Source organism: Schistocerca americana, chromosome 4 (genome assembly GCF_021461395.2).
Source record: "Schistocerca americana isolate TAMUIC-IGC-003095 chromosome 4, iqSchAmer2.1, whole genome shotgun sequence".
In the NCBI taxonomy this organism is placed as follows: Eukaryota; Metazoa; Arthropoda; class Insecta; order Orthoptera; family Acrididae; genus Schistocerca; species Schistocerca americana.
Genome location: NC_060122.1, coordinates 120,514,766 through 120,538,535, shown reverse-complemented (window position 1 = coordinate 120,538,535; position 23,770 = coordinate 120,514,766). Strand labels below are relative to the sequence as shown.

The 23,770-nt window shown below is 45.9% G+C and overlaps 1 protein-coding gene and 1 non-coding gene across 2 annotated transcripts in view; one reads left to right on the top strand and one right to left on the bottom strand.

The window, feature by feature from the left end:
- The window catches only part of LOC124613294 (heterogeneous nuclear ribonucleoprotein C-like), an 820,630-nt gene that overhangs the window by 104,469 nt on the left and 692,391 nt on the right, over window positions 1-23,770 (bottom strand). The window lies entirely within an intron of this gene.
- Trnas-cga lies at window positions 6,931-7,005 on the top strand. The gene has a single exon. It is a non-coding gene; the product is annotated as a tRNA-Ser (tRNA).

The window sequence follows — 23,770 nt, the reverse complement described above, 5'->3', positions numbered from 1 at the left end:
AAGAGATCTGACAGACCTCACCGAGCACAAGAGGAATTGCATACTGCTAAAGAGACTGTGGAAGTACGAGAACATGACGATCTTGTCAACCAGGGCAGCAACTTACAACTGACTTCCACACTGGATGTGACGTTAGCAAAAATACGTCAGGAATGCCCTGATGTGAAAGCGAGCGGAACAGACAGTCAGCACCAGAACTCGACAACTGGACGCCCCCACCCCTCCGCCAGGAACTCCCATCAGCATCCGCGACATCTCTTCCGGAGGTACACGACTGGCCCACCTGTTGGGCTCTCCGCAGAGCAGTCAGCGGGCAAGCGACTATAGAGGCCCGAACTGGTCATGAACCTCGGACTTCGCACGAAAATTTTGACGCTGGTGCTGTAAGAAACGGAGAGACAACATGACGCCACGTCTCGGCTGATAACCTGAGAAGATTTCATGAATTACATTCGCCGAGAAGCTTGTACTACCATATACTCTAATTACTGAATTTTCTACGTTTGCCATTTAACATAATTCGTCACTGACTCATTTTACTAACCAGTGTCATTTTTTATAATTATTTCGACTAACACTAATAGCACAAAACAAAATAGATCGTTGAATGAATTCTACAGCTTCAGGCATCGTTAGCTCTCTTTGGCAGTGTAAGCTGATGAACAGTACCGTCACTGCATGCAATCAGGCAAACTTGAAGATGCCCTGTCAGTCGTTCGTTGAATAGAGTGACAATGGTAGCATACGTATTAATACTTTCCAGTCATACCGGCAAGTCCATTAATCTCCACAAATACTTGAAATCTCCTTACGAGGATGCTTATATCCATATGACGCCACAGAAATATTCGAAGTGACGAGAGGAAGTGACAAGTGTATCTATGTACGGTGTTCCAGTCGGAAGAAACAGCAAAGCCCTTAAAGGGTACACCAGCTAGAACCGTGTAAGGTGACGTGAGACATGCAGGGAAATTCACTATTACTTGTTGGTATGATAATGAGTGGTACCAAATCAACCACAGGTGACAGGTCGGCCACATTCAGCGATGGCTGAATGTCTACTGGAGGTCATGTCATGCATTTGGGAAGATTCCAGGAATGAATCAACATTCAATGGCATATCGGTAAAGTCTACGAAGAGCAACAACCAAATTCTGGAATTATCTTGCCTCGGCTGCCTGTGTGTGAAATATTTCCCGTTAGGCTGTATATTACCATAAATGGCTCTGAGCACTATGCGACTTAACTTCTGAGGTCATCAGTCGCCAAGAACTTAGAACTAATTAAACCTAACTAACCTAAAGACATCACACACATCCATGCCCGAGGCAGGATTCGAACCTGCTACCGTAGCGGTCGAACGGTTCCAAACTGTAGCGCCTAGAACCGCACGGCCACTCCGGCCGGCTATATTACCATCTTCAAGAGGTGGTTGCACTGTGTGCTAGGCGATCAACCAGGTGCATTCTCTTCATACAAATTTCCCGCGTGGCTCGGTGAATGTGATTTCATATCCACTAGAACTGGACTCAGCGTGAGTCTCTTTTCTAGGCGCTACAGTCTGGAACCGCGCGACCGCTACGGTCGCAGGTTCGAATCCTGCCTCGGGCATGGATGTGTGTGATGTCCTTAGGTTGGTTAGGTTTAAGTAGTTCTAAGTTCTAGGGGACTGATGACCTCAGATGTAAAGTCCCATAGCACTACGAGACATTTTTTTTAAGATGCTAATCGTAAGTCAAGAAATATTTCATCTACCTGACTACCTTGAATCATATTTTTCAGAATGTTCTGTGAGGAAAGACAAAGGTTGTCTGACGGACGTTTTCGGAATCCATGTCGGTTGGTATGGATGTCTTTTTGTTCGAAATACCTTATTACGTTTGAGTACAGAATATGTCTCAGGAGTCTGTAACACATCGATATCAGTGCCACTGGAAGGCAGTTTTGTAGATCACTTCTGTTACCTTTCTCATAGACAATTTTGGCCTGTATTTCTTCCAAGCACTGGGCACAGTTTTTTGTTAAAGCGATCTACGGTATACTATAGTTAAAATGGAAGTTAACTCAGCTGTAATTCTGTACAGAATCTGACAGGTATCCCATCTGGCAATGGAGCTTTATTTTTTTAGCATGGTGGTTTTAATGTTTCAGGTGTTCTGCATAATCTAGCCGCCGCCGCCCCCCCCCCCCCCCCCCCCCAAACTAGAGTTCAACGCACAGAACATTTATACAACCTTTTGAAACTTTCAGAAAAAAATCATTACTTCGTAGTTTTGCATTTCAATCAAGTAGCGGTAGGAATGCACGGTCACTACTTTTGTTTGAGAGTCAACCTGGGCTGGACGATCTTCGTGACTCTTTTCTCTTCTTCAAAAAATTGTGGAGAATATCTTTAACATTTCTTTAGAGATGTTGCTGAATTGCGATTCGACACACAACTACGTTGGCACACTACTTAAATTCGCCTGCTCACAACTGACAGGGCGAATGCACATCTGTTGTTTACAGTTATTGGCTCAGGCTGTCACCGTAGCTACCGCGCTGACGTCGCTTACACACTAGGAATGAAATCAATCTGACAACTTTTCGAGTGGGCTGTGCATGTCGCTTATCTCTGCATTAGGGGGAGAGAGGTTGGCCGGGGTAGTACATCTTCCTTCGTAAAGGAATAGCTGATAATGGAGTTCAGTATTTCTGCTTTCTGTTTTCTATACTGAATTTCCGTTCCCGTGTCATCCATGGGTTCCTGTGTCACCCAGTGACTCTGGTACCACTTACAGCTTTTACATATGACTAGAATTTCTTTAAATTTCTGAAAGATCTCTCGATAAGATTATGCTACAATACTCATTAAGTACGATTAATAGCTAAATCGGCGTTTGTTTAGGTCACTGAAAGTCTCATGTCATACATGAGGGGTAATGTGTACCTGGATACAAACTTCCTTACAGGCAAGCCGCATGAACGTGGCAGTTTATGGTTTGTTAAGGAGCTTTTGAAACAGTGTGGGAGTGCTACACTGCTGCCGTTTGCTAAATCCTATAGCGACGGGGAAGTTAGAAGCCTGCAACATGATGCGTCCTGTGCAGAGTGACGAAGGGAGAGAGGGGGGGGGGGGGGTTGTGGTAGGATAGGATTAGCATGAAGTTCTACGATGAGCGTTCGACGCATTCCTCATGGTGTAAGCAGAATCACCGCCAACAATGCTGTACCCACTCACTCCACGAGGCACTCAAAACAGTTTTGGAGTCAGCATTCATGCCACAACCTCTCCTTCCCTGTCTGGCCAGCTTGTAAAGGTATTACAGGATAGACGGTGCTGAGATATATTTGTTAATTCTTCCAATCCGTATGTGGCATACAGCAAACCAGTGCTTAACAGCATAGGTTAAAAACAGTCTTGGTTACAATTTTAGTTTTTTTTTTTTATTTTTCAACTACGCGTTTCGCCTTATTTAGGCATCTTCAGGTTGATCTTATTTTGGTATCATGTGCTTTGCGTTCGAAACCTTTTGTTTAACCCATCCAGTACCTCACAGAGAAAAGAGAATATAACATTTTTCAGTTGTTAAACGACATGAAGTTTGCTTTTCCTCGGAACGACAGCATCTACCAGTAGGACAGAGCAACGTTTCACATAGCTCGCAGGATCCATGTGTGGTTCGAAGAAAATGAGTTTACCGTACTCCTCTGGCCACCGAAATCCTCGGATTTCAACACCTTCTAGAATCTGGGACGACCAGTATCGGGATGTTTGCGCCAAAGATCCTCAACCGAGAAACGTAGTGTATCGGTCCAGCCACTGATCGTTCTCAGAAATACCATATTAAGATCAATCTGAAGATGCCTAAATAAAGCGAAACGCATAGTTGAAAAATAAAAAAATAAAAAAATTGCATCCAAGGCTGTTTTTAACCAATACAATAAATATTTGTTAAGAAAAATGTTTGATACGCTGCTCCGTTTCCGAGTTAATTAGCATTGAAGTTAGCCAATCAGGCCACTGCGAGTCCAAATTCAAGGAGCCCACTGGATACAGTTAGTGTTACGTATTCTCATAGCTTTAGACAATAGCGCACGACACTGCCCAGCCTCTGAATTAGGTTCGATCCTTACTTACGCCACATGTCCAACTATTGTATCGCTGTCTTGTCTAGATTTAGGAAAGCAAACGAAGAAAATGTTTGGCGCCACATTCTCCGGCGGGCCGCTTGGATTTGCGCTTGCTATGGCCAGACAGGCTAACTTCGATGGTAATTAAGTTGGGAACTAGACAACGTATCTAATTTCTTTCCTAACAAACTACCCTGAAACAACCTTACTAGCTTATCAAACTATTACTGACCACATTGTACTATACGTGTATAAAACTTTGAGAGCGATTTGTAGCAAATAAGCTTCCTGTCTTTACCATCTCAGTAGCTTCTTTTATGTCACTTTTTAATGAGCTGTTATTTACCTATTCTGACGCGAAGCACATTAATTGTGCGACTTGCGCATGTACATACAGTACTGCAAACGATATACAAGTTATTCGAAAATGAACTGTGGCGTTTCATGGGCCACATCAACGCGCTGTTACTTGACCCGCCTAATTACTGTACATTGTGTCCTTACGTTCATTATATAGTGGAAGATGGTCGAGATATATTTTCATTTTTGTTTCATCATTCTGCCTGAATTATTCAAATTGACTCCCTACTGGTATATAAACTACAGAAATCTGTTTTGTTGCATGACGCTTTTATACGTATAGCACGTGGAGTCATTGTTGTTTAGAGCCGTGTGTGTGTGTGTGTGTGCGTGTGTGTGTGTGTGTGCGCGCGCGCATGTTTATAGGCCCGAGGATAATGCCTTTTGCTCTTCAGCTCTTCACGTCTGTTCGCGCAATAAACGGTGCCAAATAAATACCAGTACAATGAAAGACCATCCTGCAATGACATCATTACCCGCTTTATTCAATGCAACTGACAAACTTGTACACAGCAGTGCAGACGTTTGTGGAGGAATAACACTGTATTTACTGATCAATATCTGCTTACATAGCCTGTAACTACAGCCAACACAACCTGTTGCACTTTGATCTGTAAGTATTCTATATAATTTAACGATTCAATGGTTAGATGTATCACATGATGTGACCACATATAACTGGAAAAAACGACTAAAGAGCAGTTGTACAGTAGACAACGTGGTTTCAGTTTACATAACACTCTCGTTTTGCGCAAAATATAACCTTCAGAAGTGTCAAAATTTCATCGTATAGCATCAGAATTATTGTAGAAACGATAATAACCGTTCATACATATTTCTCTAATTCGCGTTTGGAGTAAAAAATTGCCATACGTTGATAACAAGAATAGTAGAGAAGCCTATGAGATGTGTAATACAGAAGAAGTTACCAATATATCACTGTGAGATGCGTAAGAACGGCAGAGGAATGACTTGGAGAAACGCACTTTAAACATGTTACGCAAACAAACGGAAAGTTAACATACTATTTACTGTCAATGAAAAAGCAATGCTATAAGAAAATCGGTAAAGTAATGACGGGCAGATTTAAAACTTCTTGTCGACGTCGGCGCAATTAGTGACGGGCAGCCCGTTTTAAAAAGAAATGTAACACTACCGGTCACAACTGATTTAAGGTGTTCGTGGAAAATCTTCATCACGAACTCCGCTCTCCCAGAGTTCCGAATCGGAGAGCCAGAGTTCTACATCTGCACGTATAATCGACTAGTTATCTCACCGTGTGTGGCGGCGGGAACTTGCTGTATCACGGTCACTTGCCCTCTTTCCACTGCGCGCGAAGAACAACTCTTGGGAAGCCTCCATCTGAGCTTCAATGCCCTAATTTTACTTTCATGGAGTTATCGCGAGACACTTGCAAGACGAAGCAATATATTGGCTGACTCTTCTAGAAACGTACGCGGTCGGAAATTTGAAGTCAACCACACTTGAAGCGTCTACCACTAGAACAGAAGGAGCGTCTCAGTGAGGCTTCCACGTTCAAGGAGCCTGTGACGAAGCGTGCTGCTTTTCTTCGTACCTTCTCTATGTCCTCCATCAATAACAGCCCCATGCTGAGAAGCGATACTGTATAATCGCTGGAAAGTGTGTTTTGTGCGTCACCACCTTAGTACGTCCACTACGTTTAGAAAGGCTAAATATGGAGTCCACTGTCTTAATTACTGCGCCGCGTCGCTCGACGAAGTCGGCAATGTGTTCGCATTCTGAGACATTACGAGCTAGGTCACCAACGGTTGCAGAAGAGTTACTTATGCCGCCAACGAGCTGCTTATTTTGTAAGAAATAGCTTAATTCACAATGTATAGTAATGTTGATAGTAGTAGGTATGAAGTGTTACGGAAATACAATGTGGCGATTTGACAGTTGTTTAGAGGTAGCCAGTGACAGACGAGCAGACGGTATGGCCCCAGTAAAAAATTGAAGCTAACCTCTCGTCATCCTAATCTAATAACCAAAGGCCAGATTGATGTCCACTAAAATACCTGAACTATGCACGTGTTTATGCTCTTTTTTGTCATCATGTCTTCTGACTCACAGAATGAGATTTTCACTCTGCAGCGGAGTGTGCGCTGATTAAAACTGTGTGCCGGACCGAGACTCGAACTCGGGACCTTTGCCTTTCGCGGGCAAGTGCTCTACAAACTGAGCTACCCAAGTACGACTCACGCACCGTCCTCACAGCTTTACATCCGCCAATACCTCGTCTCCTACCTTCCAAAATTTACAGAAGCTCTCCTGCGAACCATGCAGGACTAGGCTTTGGCTAAGCCATGTCGCCGCAATATCCTTTCTTTCAAGAGTGCCTCTCCTGCATGGTTCTCAGGAGAGCTTCTGTAAAGTTTGGAAGGTAGGAGACGAGGTACTGGCGGAAATAAAGCTGTGAGGACGGGGCGTGACTCGTGCTTGGATAGCTCAGTTGGTAGAGCACTTGCCCGCGAAAGGCAAAGGTCCCGAGTTCGAGTCTCGGTCCGGCACACAAGTTTTAATCTGCCAGAAAGTTTCAGTCTTCTGACTCGTTTAATGCGAATCGTAGCAAATTCCTTTCCTGTGCCAACCTCTTCATCTCAGAGTAGAATTTGCAACCTAATCTGATGGGTCAAATATCGCGTCGGACCTCTTTTTGTCCGGCATCGTTCAGCAACTCGACGTGGTATGGACTCAACAAGTTGTTGGAAGACCCCTAAAGAAATGCTGAGACATGCTGCCTCTAAAGTCGTCCATAACTGCGAAAGGAATGTCGGTGCAGGATTTTGTGCACGAACTGACCTCTCGATTCTGTCCCCTAAATGTTCGATGGGGTTCATATCGGGCGACCTGAGTGGCTACGTCATTCGCTCTAAATCTCCAGAATGTTCTTCAAACCAATTGCGAATAACTGTGGCCTGAAACATGGTGCAATGTCATCCATACAAATTCTATCGTTGTTTGGGAACATTAAGTCCATGAATGGCTGCAAATGGTCTCCAAGTAGCCGATCGGTTCAGTTGGACCAGAGGACCAGTTCATTCGATGTAAACACAGCCCACATCATGATGAAGCCACCACCAGCTCGCACAGTTGACAAGTTGGAGCCATGGTGGTAGTGTTGAGATGCTCTGGGACCAAACTGTTGGAATCATCTGTCCCTTTACTTACACACTACTTAATCTAAATTAAACTAACTTACGTTAAGGACAACACACACACCCATGCCCGAGGGAGGACTCGAACTTTCGACGGAGCGAGCCGCGCGAACCGTGGCAAGGCGCAATAGACGGCTCGGCTACCCCGTGCGGCTTGGGGCCACGCTTTCGTGGCGTCTGCGCCACACTCGAAACCTATCATCACCTCTAACGAACCGAAATCGAGACACATCTGACCAGGCCACGGTTTTCCAGTCGTCTAGGGTCCAATCTATGTGGTCACGAGCCCAGGAGAGGCGCTGCGGGCGAAGTCGTACTGTTAGCAAAGGCACTCGCGTCGGTTGTCTGCTGCCATGGTCTTAACGCCAAAAGTTCCGCCGTACTGTCCTAATGGATACGTTCTGTGGTTGCTTCACGCTGTGTTGCTTTTCTGTTAGGACTGACAACTATACGCAAATGCCGCTGCCCCCGGTCGTTAGTTAAATGAAGGCCGTCAGCCACTGCGTTGTCCGTTGGCGGGATGAAATGCCTGAATCTGGTATTCTCGGCACACACTTGACACTGTGGATCACTGAGCATCGAATTCTCCAACGATATCCTAAACTGATTGTTCCATCCGCCTAGATACAAGTAGCATTCTGCGTTCAAAGTCTGTGATCCCCGTCGTGCAGCCACAATCACGTCGGACACCATTTTACATAATTCACGTTGAGTACAAATGAGTGTTCCGCCAATGCACTGCCCTTCTACGCCTTGTGTACGCCATACAACCGCCATCTGTATATGTGCATATCGCTATAACACAACTTTTCTTCACCTCAGTGTATGTCGTCAATTATTTGCTGGATGTATTGCAATCTCTGTCTTCTTCTACAGTTTTTACTCTCACCAGCCCTTCTAGTATCATGGAAGTTATTCCCTGATGTCTTAACAGATCCATCCTGTCCCCTCTCCTTATCAGTGTTCTCCATATTTTCCTTTCCCCGCCGATTCTGTGGAGAACCACCTCATTCCTTACCTCATCTATCCACCTAATTTATGCTCTAAAATGCCAAAAATACGCACAAAAATCTACTAAAAGTACATTACAATACAGGAAATATATAATAAAGAAACATGATCCACCTCCTTAAAAGGGTAGAGCCAATATAAAAAATTAACACCTTACAAATTCAAATATTTCGTTAGCAATTTCTAAATGAACAATAATTAGCTTGCTGGTGATTACATGTCGTGTACGTTAACACTAAATCACAACTTTTTTTTCGAAATTCCCTCAAATAAATGTCTGTCTATTTCTGTAGAAACATTTTTCAGGTATGAAAAGTTTACCTGGTCTTCACATGGCGTTAGAGGGAAGAACTTCAATATCGATAGTAGAGCAATCCTCAATATAGCAAGTCCGCTATTGCTGAACATTGTATTTTACTGGACATTCAATGGAGTATGAGAAAACAATGATTTTGTCCACACCAACGTCTTTCTGGGACTCCATTATTAAAGAATCCGTAGAAATACGATTGGCGGAAAATCTGTTAAATCGTGACAGCAGCTACCAGCTGGACAGTGCATGGAATCCCATCATCTCCAGGATTTGCTCTAATCGAAGACGACAGAGTGCGTCGACGGCCGCGGCAAACAGCAATGCAGAGGCCGACTGAGTTCTGCTATTCCACCAGCGAAGGCGCTGCCGGCGGGCAGTGTGGTTCATCTATCAAGTTTTCGACGCATGTGCAGAATAGTTACAGTACGCTATATATTGCGGAACGTATTGAGGACGTTTTCGCCAGTCTGCGACGGCTCACCTGAAGATGACTGGCAGGTGCCCAGTTGAAATATCGTGCGAAGTATTGAATGACGACCGGCTGCAAGCACGAAATTTGTTTGAACAGTCAATTCGCCGGGAAAATTTTAAAATTCAAATCCTCAATATGTTTTTGTGACCGACGTAACGTCACGGATAAAGCGTAACCCCAAATGCATCTCCTCCAATTTAACAATTCTAACAGAAATTGAGTCCGCAACATCGGTATATTGCTGCACCTTGGTAACGGGATTATTTATTTCCCCTAAAGTCAGTGGTCGAGCGGTTCTAAGCGCTTCAGATCGGAACCGCGCTGCTGCTACGGTCGCAGGTTCGAAGCCTGCTTCGGGCATGGATATGTGTGATGTCCTTAGGTTAGTTATGTTTTTTAAGTAGTTCTACGTCTAGGGGAGTGATGATCTCAGATGTTGTCCAATAGTGCTTAGAACCATTTGAACCCTGAAGTCACCAAAGGAAGTTCAGTTTCGTTCAGGCTAATATCTGATACACGTTATTGAGCTGTGATTTTATGTATGCAGATGAGCTTTGAATTATCACAATGGCATGCTTCAATGGCTACACGGAATTTATATGTTGTGTTCAGGATACACAAAATGTACCAACAGAGGTCACTCTCTGTGATATAATGCTTTGATTGTCGGTGAAATACAACTAGTACCACATGAAATGTGACAAAATGTGAGAGAGACGGGGCGTGATTTTAGTGTGTAAATGTATGAACACGTTAGGCATATTGTGCAGGCACTGTCTATTCGTAAATGATTTTTTCCACCCAAAGTCAAAGCGAACTGAACAGACGATTTATTAAAAAAGAAATATGCACTTCAAAATCTAACATAGGACTTATATGCATATATCCCAAAATACGTTTCCTACTCACTTCGTCATGGTGAGTTCAACATCTGACGACAACTTCTCAGGCGTTGATCAATGTTGGTCTCTGAGTGTTTCTATATGAATAATTCTCGATCTCTGAGTACGGAATAATTTGTTCGTCCAACTCCGTAGTTAATCGTGTTTTCATTACTGTATACAATACTGTACAGCCATGATTTCTAATACCTACACACCAATGTATATGCGTGTGATGTGAAGTTGCGACGTGTTCGTCAAGAAAAATTTCACACCCACTAAGCCATTAGCAACTGGCAACAACCTCGTCTTACGTCTTCAGCCCCATGCTTGTAGTCTACCAAGCTTACACAAACATAAATGGAAACTTAGAAAAGAAAAAGTAATGGAAACAATGTACAACAGTATAATTCCTCCGTATATACAGGGTGATAATTGTTTAACTATACGAAATTAGCACCGTCATAACTTCTGAACGGTTTGCGTTAGGCCGCGGGGCATGACGGTAATTAGTACGCGCATTTAGCGACGAACCCCACATTCATTCGGAGTGGATCGTCGACATGCAAAATTGGCCCATTTGGGTGACTGAGAATCATCATTTCGTGATCGATAAATCGCTTCACCCTCAAAGGGAAACTGTATGGTGTGCAGTGTCCAATCATGGAATAATCGGCGTGATATTCCTCGATGGCACGGTACGTTAAGGTTCTGGAAGATGATTTCATACCCATTGTCCAAAGTGACCCTGATTTCGACAAGATGTTGTTCATGCAAGACGGAGCTCGACCACATCGAAGCAGGAGAGTGTTTGACGTGGAGCAGCTTGGCGTGCCCAGAGGCCACTGGCATGGGCCTCGATCGGCCGCCATATTCTCCGGATCTCAACACGTGCTACTCCATTTTGCGGGGCTATATCAAAGACAATAACCCCAAAGCCATTACTGAGCTGAAAACAGCCGTTCAGGAGGTCATCGACAGCATCGATGATCCAACACTTCAGCGGGTCACGCAGAATTTCGCTATTCGTCTGCGCCACATCATCGCCAATAATGGCACACATATCGAACATGACATAACCTAAATCCGAATATCTGTAGTTACGTTTACATGTTCAATAAAGTAGTTTGTAACGAATTCGCCTTTTTTCCCACAGATCAATTATTGTCACCCTGTACATAAGGTAGTGAAGTGCAGAATCTCTAATGGTTCCTAAATTCACGCGTGCATGAGGAGGAGAGGCAAGTAGCATTACCAATCTATGTGAAATATCGCAAAGCGCCCGCTTCTTTAAAGAAACCTTAACCTCTATCTATCGCAAAAAGTAAGACAGTTTTGTTTTCTAAGTTTTCTGTGACTTCTTTGGGCTCTTTTCGCGAAACCCTCGATAAGAGAACCGTTCCCTTCAGGCGTCGCGTTACACTGACCCTCCAGGGGCGCAGCTTTCCGTCTGCACAGACGCGAAGTTGAAGGTGGGCGAAACATGGCGGAGTTGCAAAGAAGCGAGCGGTGAGACGTGTGGCGAGACGTTGCGCGCGGCGCATTTGTCGGCGGCCGGCGCCAGGATTGCGGGAATCAGTCCGGTGGCGGCGACCTGCCGCCCGCCACAATGGCGACGTCGGCCGGTTAATTTAGCGGCGGAAATTGAACGAGCCGGAGAGCGGCCGTGGCCGTGGGCCGTGGGCCGCCGTGGCAGCAGCAGGCGGAGGCTGCGCGCCGGCAGCTCACTCCGCGTGCACTCACTGCTGCTCAGGAACAGCACACGACTTGCTCAGTACAACTCGACTAACCAACTATCTACAATTACAACTTCAATCTTATTCCAGAAGTCACCCCTCCCACTCCATTATAGAACAGTGCACAGGGATTCTTCTGATTTCATGACAGATACACCGTACTGCGGAATTTCCTCAGCCTCACGTTGGTCGGAATTTGTTTCGGGTGCTATTCTGTCGTCAGCTTCGGGCGTGCTTTCCTTAAGCCCGCTCTTTCAAACGTAACAACTGTTTGGTAGCCTATATGTGTTACAAACATGGATTAATGTATGTATATCTTCTTCTTCTTCTTCTTCTTCTTCTTCTTCTTGCCTCTGTAGGATCACGGGTAGCCCCTTCGTGGACTGCATTTTCCTCTTCTTCTCCCGGAACATATTCATTCTTTCTCTCCCGCTCTTCTTCCGAGATCTTCAGTTTCCGTTTCTCCTGTCGGCTCCACTGGTGACACACTAATTTTTTCCCATATTCTTCTCTGTCATTGATCTCCGGCATATTTGTCGGTGTATATTTGTTCCTCCAATTTTCCTTTCCTTCGACCTTGATCCCCAATTCCAACCAGTCCTTCCGAAGTTCAACAACACACTTGGTTCCTGTCTTTCTCCTTGTCCTCCTTGTTGTTTCCCACACTCTCTTCGTCATTCTGTCCATACTCATCCAGCAAACCTTGCCCTTTTGAGTCTGATTTCCCCGGATATTGTCCTCATGTTCTGGTACAATTCTTGCCTAGGTCTTAGCATCCACCTCTTTTGGGACCTAGTATTTTTCTCAGTATTTTTCTCTCTTCTTTCTCTAGTTGTTCTGCCCCATTTGTTCCTAGTGTCATCGTCTCCGCAGCATATAATACTGCATTCCTCACCGTTGCCTTGTAGTGGCTTATCTTTGCCTTGTAGTGGCTTATCTTTGCCTCTGTGGATACATTCTTTCTATTGTATATCTCTCTCGTCATGCAGAAGGCTGACCTAATCTTCTTTATCCTCTCTGTTATTCCCTCCTTGGTCCTGTTCCTACCTGTTATAAATTCGCACAGGTATTTAAATTTGTCCACTATTTGCACAGTGCCTTCCGGTGTTTCCCAGTCTGCAGTGGTAATGTCTTTGTCTTGTTATAGTCGATCCTCAGTCCCACCTTTCTGGCTTCCTTACTTAAGTTGTCGAGTTGTGTCTTTGCGTCTTCTTCCGTCTCACTACTGCTATGTCATCTGAAAAGGCTAGGCAGTCCACTTGAGCCTTGTTGTCCTTTTCGTCCCTCCCCCCCCCCCCCCCTTTCCCCTATGGGTCTTTGGTATTCCCATTTCCTCGTTTATTGCCCTCCACTGCCTGATCACTTCGGCCAGTGCTATATCAAACGATAATGGTGACAATCCATCTCCCTGTTTAACACCAGTCTTGATCTCAAATTCTTCTGACAGTGCTCCTCTGCATCTCACCCTTGCTTTTGTATCTGTCAGAATTTATTTTATGAGTTCTTGTGTAGTTCCTTCAAGTCCTCTGTTCTTCAGGATACTAACAAGAGTCTATCTGTCGATGGAGTCATATGCCTTTGTGAAGTCCACGTAGGTTATTACTGTCTTTTTGTTTTTTTAAGGCCCTATGTTCTATCAGTTGCTTCAAGATAAATATCTGTTCTACACAACCTCTTCCCTTCCTGAATTCCGCTGGGTAGTCGACAACTGTACTTTCTACGTGTTCTTCTACTCTCTTGAGCAATAGTTTGTCAGCACCTTGTATCCAACCTCTAGTAGCGATATTCCTGTGTAGTTGTTTACAGCTCTCTTGTCCCCCTTCTTATGTATTGGTACTACAATTGCATTCTTCCATCCTTCTGGCAACTTCTTTCTTCTCCAGATCTGGTGAATTATGTTGGTCATGTTGTCTATTGCTTTGTTGCCTCCCCACTTTATCATCTCGGTTGCTATACCATCTTCTCCAGTTGTCTTATTATTCTTTAGATCGCTTATGGCATGTGCGACTTCATCCATGGTTAGAGGGCGTGGCTCTCTCTCTTCTGTGTCAGTCCACAGTTCCAGCTCTTCTTCAGGTGGTTCACAGTTCAGCAGGTCGTGAAAGTGCTCTGCAAAAATCCGACAGTTCTTCGCACTGACAGCCAGCTCCCCTTTGTTATCTCTTATAAACAGTTCTCTACCCTTGTATCCAATCAGACGCTTTTCGAATTTCCCGAAAAAATGTCTGCTGTTGTTTTTCCTGAAATTGGTCTCAATCTCGTCCAGTTCCTGCTTCATTTTCTGTCTTCTGGTCCATCTTATTGTTCGGGCCGCTTCCTTTCTTGATCCTAAGAAAACTTCCCATTTCTCCGGGTCCTTCTTGTTGCTCCAGTCTCTCCATGCTTTCCTGCGAGTCTCTACCGCTTCCTCACATTCCCTGTTCCACCACCAGCGCTTCCGTTTCTTTTCTTCCTTTCCCCATAGTTCAGCCTGTTTCGCCATATTTCGCTTCATGTCGTCCCATTCATTGAATGATTCAATTCCTTCCTTCTATATCTGTATGTACGAATGTATGTTCCCCCTCTCCCCCTAAGTCACAAGACTGATGTCAACGAAACTTGATAAAAATATCACTTACTGTCTAGAAAGAATGACAACCACCTACCAAACGCATGGGAGTGTAAAAGCACCGAGTATTTCAGAATGAGAGCACTTTGTGACTTGAAACAAACTTTACACAAGTTTAAACTTCTACGTAACTTTTTCTCACCGGCAAACACCACAAAACGATAGGAGGAACGAAGTTTATCGCTCACTACATTTTCGCTATTCATGCAGTAAAACTATTATATCAGGGATGACCTTTTAATTTACTACTTCTTTACTAATTATTGTATTAGTGACATATTTTGCAGACAGTATCCAAATATACCACTGAAGGTATCTGAAAAATTATACCAATGTATGGCACATTGCTCAGGAGATATGATTTCACAATGATAGAGCTACGTGAAGACGAAACTGCGGGCCTAAATTCCCTGGAGATACAGGTGAAGTTCTTGTACACGTATGTAAATGAAATATATGTAATATGTGCATACATAGCAAAGCTACGGACAAAAAGCTTCTCCTAAACCCCTGCATCGATTTCAAACTTCGTACACGTGTTACCTATTATCTGGAAAGAAATGCTGTGGGTGTAAGAACCAGCAACCTCGCATTGGCTCATTGGGATGAGATTATAAAGTAGAGAGAGAAGCGGAAGGAGGTCATGGACCGACAGAGGGGCAAGGAGCGGTGGAACACACACACACACACACACACTGGAGAAGAGAAGGCGCACACAGAGAGGCGGAGAAGGGGAAGGTGGGGGGGGGGGGTGACAGGAAGAGAAGAGGATGTGGTGGGCAGCGAGCGGAGAGAAAGAGATGAACTGATAGGAGATTGCGGTACATACCCAGTTAACGCAGTATACATAGTACATACCCACGGAACCTCGTGAATCGTCACAGTAGGGATGACGTCACGACAAATTAAGTCAGCGTTTGTTAAACAAGTGTCAAAGTGAAACTTCCTGGCAGATTAAAACTGTGTGCCGGACCGAGACTCGAACTCGGGACCTTTGCCTTTCGCGGGCAAGTGCTCTACCAACTGAGCTACCCAAGCACGGCTCACGCCCCGTCCTCACTGCTTTACTTCTGCCAGTACCTCGTCGCCTACCTTCCAAACTTTACAGAAGCTCTCCTGTAAAGTGGTCGAGCGGTTCTAGGCGCTAAAGTCTGGAGCCGTGCAACCGCTACGGTCGCAGGTTCGAATCCTGCCTCGGGCATGGATGTGTGTGATGTCCTTAGGTTAGTTAGGTTCAAGTAGTTCTAAGTTCTAGGGACTGATGACCACAGATGTTAAGTCCCATAGTGCTCAGAGCCATTTGAACAAATGACTGGGCTAACATAAAACTTTGAACCTTACTTTACCCAGTGACATACGCAATCTTTGTTAGAGCATCCTGAATCACCCTATAATCTGCTTTGTAAGAGTTTTAATCTGAGCTTTGGCCATCTCCTCATTTTGCAAGATTTATAATTTTTACTTCTGTGTTTCAAATTTTCCGAATCTGGATCTTTCCTAGATGTAGTTTTACCGACAAATTTTTATTATTGGTGTGGGCAAGTGGACCTAATGTTAAGCTTGGAAATTATATAGCAAATATACATGCGGAATACTCTGATTTGAAACCATCTATAGCGCTTCCGGTGTCGTCTAACTATCCACTGCAAAACATAATCATTCAGCAAGGCAGCGCCCCACCTTGTCCGCGGCTCAAGATCAGGGCAGCAAACATCAGACACCGATCATATCATGACTTGAAATGTCTGAAATAACTGCAACTGTGCGTGCTACTTTCAACCAGACATCATCATGGCCGCAAAAAAGCGCCACTGGACGCTTGAACCAACGAGAAAGGTGTCCCGAAGCCATGAATCGTGGTACAAGTTGGTAAATTCAAATGGCAAAGCATGAAAACTTTGAAAAGAATATGATACGTAGCATTTCATGCAGCGAAAGGGTCCAGATCATTAAACTGATGGTGATATTTGCTTGGAATGAAATAAGGTATCGTCTGTTATCGCTTCTTCAAGACGAAAGATACTGTACTTTTATCTACGCAATGCACTACTCAAACGATCGAAATGTGCCTCTTCAGGATGTGTGGAACACTCCAAAGACAAACCTGACACCCGACTTCAATCCTGTTTAGCAGATACACACATGGGATGATATACGTGCGCGCCTTGGAGCCAGCACCAACCCGCCTCCGCGAGTTGCCGGCAGCGATTAGCGTATCATCGGTAAGGATTGTGGATGCTACAAGCCGCCGTGTCGTCATGGATGAACAGGATATGGCATTCTACAACGTTGGTATCTAATTCAGCTACTCATGAAAGTAAGTTTTCAGTCGTTGTAACTACATCGGCTACCGGTGGGAACACTGTAGAACACCGCAAAAGAACTGTCGGTGTTTGCCTTTTTTTCCGTGTCGATTCAAACAAGTTCTTTCCATAAAACTGAGGTATATGGTCTTGTTAACTTCTTTGCGGTCTTAAGACCCTCCACTGAGCAACGTTCACCTACATTTCGCAACAGAACACCTGCTTCATCCGTGGAGGAGGCCCTAAATGCGCACATTTTAGTGCGACACTCCCATCTCATCATATTCAAAATACGCCACACAGGGTAGGTGAACTCCCCGCCACAGAATGGCTCCTCTCATCGTACGATGTCTTCGTGATCCAATCCTATCCTCTATCGTTCCACACCTGCGTTCTTCGCTCGAAGCTTTTCTTAGATCTGAGGGGGCTGCGATCCGTACATTTGATGGTGGGAGTCTGTTTACATCTACGTCCTTTTCACGTCTGACGCAGTGTCCCAGTGCACCAGAGGGTATACAATAAACGTACAATTTCTGGACTTGTGTTGGCATCGGGCATCCAGTTACAGCCCAAGCTACTCTTTTTAACTGTGGTGACCACCTTTTTTACAGTGCAGATGCGCTCCACACAGGAGCAGCGTACTCGGTATCACGGACAGCGCAAAAAATGACGGCCGCAACAGTAAAGGATCGGAATCCCACGTCCAGCTCATCGGGCCAGATAATGTTGCTACTGGCGCAGAACTCGGCTTTGGTGTGGACGCAAAGCTGTAAACGTGAGTACGTGATCCAGAGTCACGCCGAATATTTCGGTGAGCAGTTCTAGAGTCGTTCGCCTCACCACATCACACTGAATTCTCGCTACGCTTCTCTGTCACCGAAGCAGAGAGCGCAGAGCTGCAGGCTGTGACAATCGGTAAGGACAGAAGAGCGCGCGGCGCCGCTCGTCCGCAGTCAGACAGCGAGAAGGCAGGCGGGCGCTGCGTCAGCAGGGCGCGGGGCCAGACCGCACGTTAGCGCCGAGAATCCAATAGCCGTGCGCGGTGTCCGCAGAGGAATGCGCCGCTCCGCGTTACGTTAATGAATTGGAGGAGCATGGCGCGCCACATGCCGGCCGCGCTGGAATGCTAGTCGCGCGGCCCTGCAACTAGTCCCCAATATGCCTGCCGCTGCTTTGCCGCTCGTCACCTGCCTAACGAGCCAGCCCGCCCTAATGCGCTCACTGCTCTCGGCTGTCCCGATTAAGCGTACTGTACGAACGCGTACACGAAGTCACGTCGAAAACATACGGGTTCCGAAGCAGCAGGGAACGGCAAATTATGTAATGAGGATTTTACTCTAAGAATAGGATTTAGGTGTTTCATCTCTAGGGTGAGAAACCGTCGAAGTACTGGGCTACGGTTCGTCGAGACGAGCGGCAGGAGTTCATATGGCCAATAACCCAGACTGGTCGACAAAGAGGTTGCAAGAAGATCGATAGGCGTTGAATCAAGAGTGCCTAACAGGAGAGAGGCCAAAGACAGACTAGCAATCAATGTACCGCCAACACCCTCCCGACTGCAAGTATTTAGATCACCGTCACAGACTGGAGGGGTCAGTCAAGTCACAGATAGTCACCCCATCAGTCGCAGAGTCGCAGTTCTAGCTAAGTCACTATTCTAGTTGGCGTCTGTCAGTTTACATTACCAGCTACGAGAGTATAGTGTTTATAGCGGAACTTGTCCCTCACAAGCAGCGAGGCTAAAGTAGACTATTATGGAAGCACCTGTACCACAACACATGGACTAGGTTAAGATAAGTAGCTTCTTGTTCTTATGAAGAAAGAGCCCTGGTAACACATGTGTGCAGCTGTATTGTACGAAGAGGATACCGCCCACCAAGCAACATCCTCTCCCTGGCTTCCCCCGGTACAAGACTCTACAGTTTCAACGACGACACAAATGTGGCGACGACGATGATTTAGTGCAGAAGGTTTTGCTTGCTTCTCTTGTGCTTTAGCTTGCAGGGGTGTAATCATTTTACTAATCTGTTGTTGTGTTCTTGCATGTATTCCAGGAGGGGTCCACAGAATTAATCAAATTTATCAGGCTTTGCTTGCTTTTTTGCTATAACCTATTTGTGTAAACCATGGCTACCCCCCCCTCCCCCCCCCCCCTCTCAGCCATAGACGGCCAATGTGATGGATCTAACACTGGCTTTTCAGATTCAGAACCAACAAATAAGTGCCTTGTTGATGACGTTACTGGCTGCACAAGCTGTGTCGACCGCACAACACACGAACAAAACAGCCCAACAAGTGCTGCCGACCAGCTTACCAACATTCCGCCAATTTAACGACACAGAACAGGAATGGCTCAAATACCAGACTCAGTTCCAAGCACGCTGTCAAGTTCATCGTGCTGAAGGTACTGTAAAGCTACAACACTTTCTTTCTATTGCGGGGTCTCCCAACCGCGTCTGCCGACGAACTCAGCTGTGACGAAGTAATTGCTGCATTAAACCAAGTACTATGATCAGGAATTCCAAGTAGCTGCCGGCAGATATCAGTTTTTTCGCTTACAGAAAATGCCGGAACAGACGTGCCGTCAGTGGTACACAGAATCAATGGTCATGACTAGGAAGTGTAAATGTAAGTGTAGTTGTGGCAACTTAACAGTGATTTAATGATTAGAGATGCAATAACATTCAATGTCCCTCACCGATTCGGGTGCCACAGCGGCCGACGAATTTGACCAGACCCCAATTTGTCCGGTCGAGTCGCCCCTTGTTTGCGACAGCCCCAAGCAGCCACAACAACGAGCGCATACAAATCCGCGCGGAAAGTCACGTAGACAGGTAAACAGACCTGTGAATTTCGTGAAGTCTTGCCCCAGATGTTCTGCTAGCCATAAAAGACAGGACTGCCCATAACGTAACGCAACGCGTTACACTTGTGAGGAAGAAAGGCCATGTCCAAGCAGTTTGTTTGCAACGGCACAAAAACGCCAATTTTGCCCGCTCCCATAAAAAAAAAAACAGACTCGTGCGCATGCAGTGAACGGTGTGTTTTCCAAACCTGCTACAGGTTCTGACAAAAGTAAGATTAAGGTTGTGTCTCATCCTCGCTCTAGTGCTGCGCAACGACTTTCTAACAACTTATTTGTGTCATTACGCATTGCTGGCTGTCGTGCGAACTTTCAGATAGACAAACGTGCCTCGGTAACTTTGCTTAACGTGCCACGTACGAAACGTTAGGCTCACCACCCCTTTCTAAATCTGGCAAGCACCTCGCTGAATGCAACGGACAAATGGTTCAAATGGCTCTGAGCACTATGCGACTTAAGAGGTCATCAGTCGCCTAGAACGTAGAACTAATTAAACCTAACTAACCTAAGGACATCACACACATCCATGCCAGAGGCAGGATTCGAACCCGCGACCGTAGCGGTCACGCGGTTCCAGACTGAAGCGCCTTTAACCGCACGGCCACAACGGCCGGCTTGTAACGGACAGGAAATAGCTTGGACAGTGTAGTTTTCCTGCGAATTACAAATTTCACATTAGGGCAGTGAATTTTACTGTGATGAAATCAAGAGGCAGTGAGAACGTTTTCCGTTTAGAAGCTTTTGATTTCTTTGGCCTTAGCATCCACGACAATGTACTGTCAGTCTCTACATTTTCACCAGAGGACGGTGTCGCTAGCTTGCTTAAGGAATATCCTGAACTATTTTCAGAAGGAATGGGAACCATTTTCATGAGGAATGGGAACAGCAAGTAACCTCTTAGTGCATGTTATATTGAAAAACAATACACAACCTAAATTGTTTTAGAGACAAAGTAGCCAGTGAATTTAAAGAATTGCAAAGTCACGGTGTAATTCCTCCCATTCTAGCTAGTCAGTGGGCAAGTTATCTCGTTTTATTGTCTAATCTTTCTGGTCGCATCCGAATTGTGCTGACTTCAAGTCTACAATGAACCCACAGACAGCAGTTGACACTTATCCGTTACCTCGCCGTGAGGAACTCATGGACAGGCTTGCTGCAGGACGTTACTATTTCTAAGATAGATTTGCGTGATGCCTACTTGCAAAATCCATTGGATGAAAAATCACACAAAGTGTTTGTTGTAAATACACACTTAGGACTGTTCAGGTATTTCCGTTTTCCCTTCGGCAGTGCTTCCGCATCCGCCATTTTTCAACTTTACTTGGAACAGCTGACTGCAAAAGTGCTCTTTTGTTCAAACTACCTTGACAATATTGTCTCAGGTCGTACACCAGAGGAACACATTGCCAATCTGCGCACTCTTTTTCGAATGTCGTCAGAAGCAGGACTCAAGTGTCGGATTGAAAAGCGTGACTTTTTTCAAACTGAACTGCAGTACTTAGATCATGTGATAAACAGTAAGGGTGTGCACCCCTCCAATCTCGTTTGCTTGGAATCCACAGCCTGCCTGCCTGTTCCTCGCAATGTGTCTGAACTGCAGTCAGTACTAGGCAAGATGACATACTACATTCGGTTAATACCGAATGCGGCTCAGATCGTGGCTCCGTCGCATCGCTTGCATTGCAAAAATGTACCTTCTGTGTGGATGAAAATCTGTCAAGATGCGTTTCAGGAACTCAAAAAAGCTTTGCTTAGTGAAAGATGCTTACTGCATCTTGGCCCTCCCAAACCAGTAGATTTGCAAGTCGATGCGTCTTCCTACGGAATCGGCGCTGTGCTTTCGCACAAAATTGGTGCACAACATAGACCTATTGCTTTTGCCTCAGTGCAATTATAGAAAAATAAGACTTCGCTATGGGGTATGCTGTGACCTAGTTCCATAACTATTTGTGTGGTCGCAAGTTCTATTTAGTGAAAGATCACAAGCCTTTGCAGTTCTTGTTTCATCCGTCAAACCTGGTTCCTACACGCACTGTTCGAAAATTGCAACGATAGGCTTTGTTGCTTTCACAGTATCAGTATGAAATTGTGTACGGACCTACGGCAAAGCATGGCAATGCAGACGCCCTATCTCGCCTTCCGATTGGCCCAGACTCTGATTTTGATGCATCTGCCGCATCTTGTTGCCAAATCGATGCGCAGGACCCTTGAACTGCTGGAATCTTTCCTTTGCATTACCGAAACATTGCACAAGCCACGGAAGCAGACCCAGACCTCAAGATTTTGTTGCATTACATTCGCACTTCTTGGTCTCGTTCATTGAACAGTATCCAGCACTCAGTTATGCGCCGATATTTTGCACGTCGGCATAATCTTTCAGTTCAACAGGCTGTAATTCTAGTCCAAAATGAAACTGAACAATCGCGTGTGCTTATACCCAAAGTATTGCGAAAGGATGTGTTGCGACTGCTCAACCGAGGGCATTGGGGAATTGTTCGCATTAAACAGTTAGCCCGACGGCACAGTACTCGGCAGGGAATGGACTCCCACATTAAACAGATGACGTCACACGGTGGCGCATGCGTGAAGAACTACTCTGCTTCGCCACAGACATTCTCAGTTTGGCCTAAGACTTAATTGCCATGGCAGCGAGTGCACACTGACATTGCAGGACTACTTTGGAACACTCGTTGGCTCATAGCGATAGATTCATTTAGCAAGTTCCCAGTTGCGGTGCCTATAGCTTTTAGCACATCAAGTAGCACCATTCAAGGTTTGTCCTCCGTATTTTCCATCTAAGATTTGCCAGACGTACTTGTGTCGGACAATGGACCACAGCTCACTTCACGTGATTTTGAACAGTTTTGTGGCCGAAATGGGATTCGTCATCTAATAAGTACTCTGCTTCACCTGTAGTCCAACGGAGAAGCAGAACTCTTCGTACGCACTTTCAAGCAACAGATGGCCAAGGTTCGCGCCATCCACACATGAGAACGGGCGCTGCAACTCTTTCTCGCCTCCTATGGCTCCCACATATCACCGGCGAAACTTTTGCATTGCCGCAGTCATCGGACACTGCTACACTTGCTACACCCACCCCAGCATCTGGCGCCGCCAATGGTCCGCAAGTATCACTCTGCACCGCGCGATCTTGTTCTTTTCAGGGTTTATGGTAACCGTGGGCACTGGGAAGGAGGCATGATCCAGGAACGCACTGGCTCTTCTGTGTGTTTGATTGGAAATCCAGACGGTTTGCAACGCCGCCACCACTACCAGCTTCGCGGGTTTCATTTGCCCTGTGATTCTGTTTTTTCTCTTCCCCCAGATTCACGGCCTCGCGAGACCGTGCGGCCCTCGCAGCTGCCCGCTGGTGCTACCAGGTCACCCCAGGGGGAGCTGATGCGCCCTGCCCCCGCCGTTCCCGTTCGCCAACCCGATGGACCTGGACACGCCGTCGCCATCGCAGTCATCACCCCAGGACACGTCACTCAAGCCAGATGGCGGGTTTCGGTCGGGAGTACGTGTCCACCACAGCTACGGCTTCAGGCTCATCTCTATGTCCGGCGTAGTGCCTCCCTCCCCGTTGTCTTTCGCATCCTCACTACAAGACAACAGTGCGGCATGTACGGGGGTGCGGGTGGGGGGTGGGGTAGGGGCTAAGAATGTGCTGGAGTAAGCTGTCGCCAGCACAACGGTCGACAAAGACGTTGCAAGGAGCTCAATAATAGGCGCTTAATCAAGCGCGCCCATCGAGAGAGGCCAAAGACAGACTCGTAAGCAATGCACCGAAACGCCATCTCGACCGCCGATATTTCGATCGCCGCCTCGGACCGGAGCGCCCAGCCAGTCACAGTCAGTCACCCAGTCAGCCGCAGTCGGAGTCGCAGTTACAAGCTCAGTCGCCATTCTAGCTGGCGCCTGTCAGTTTACA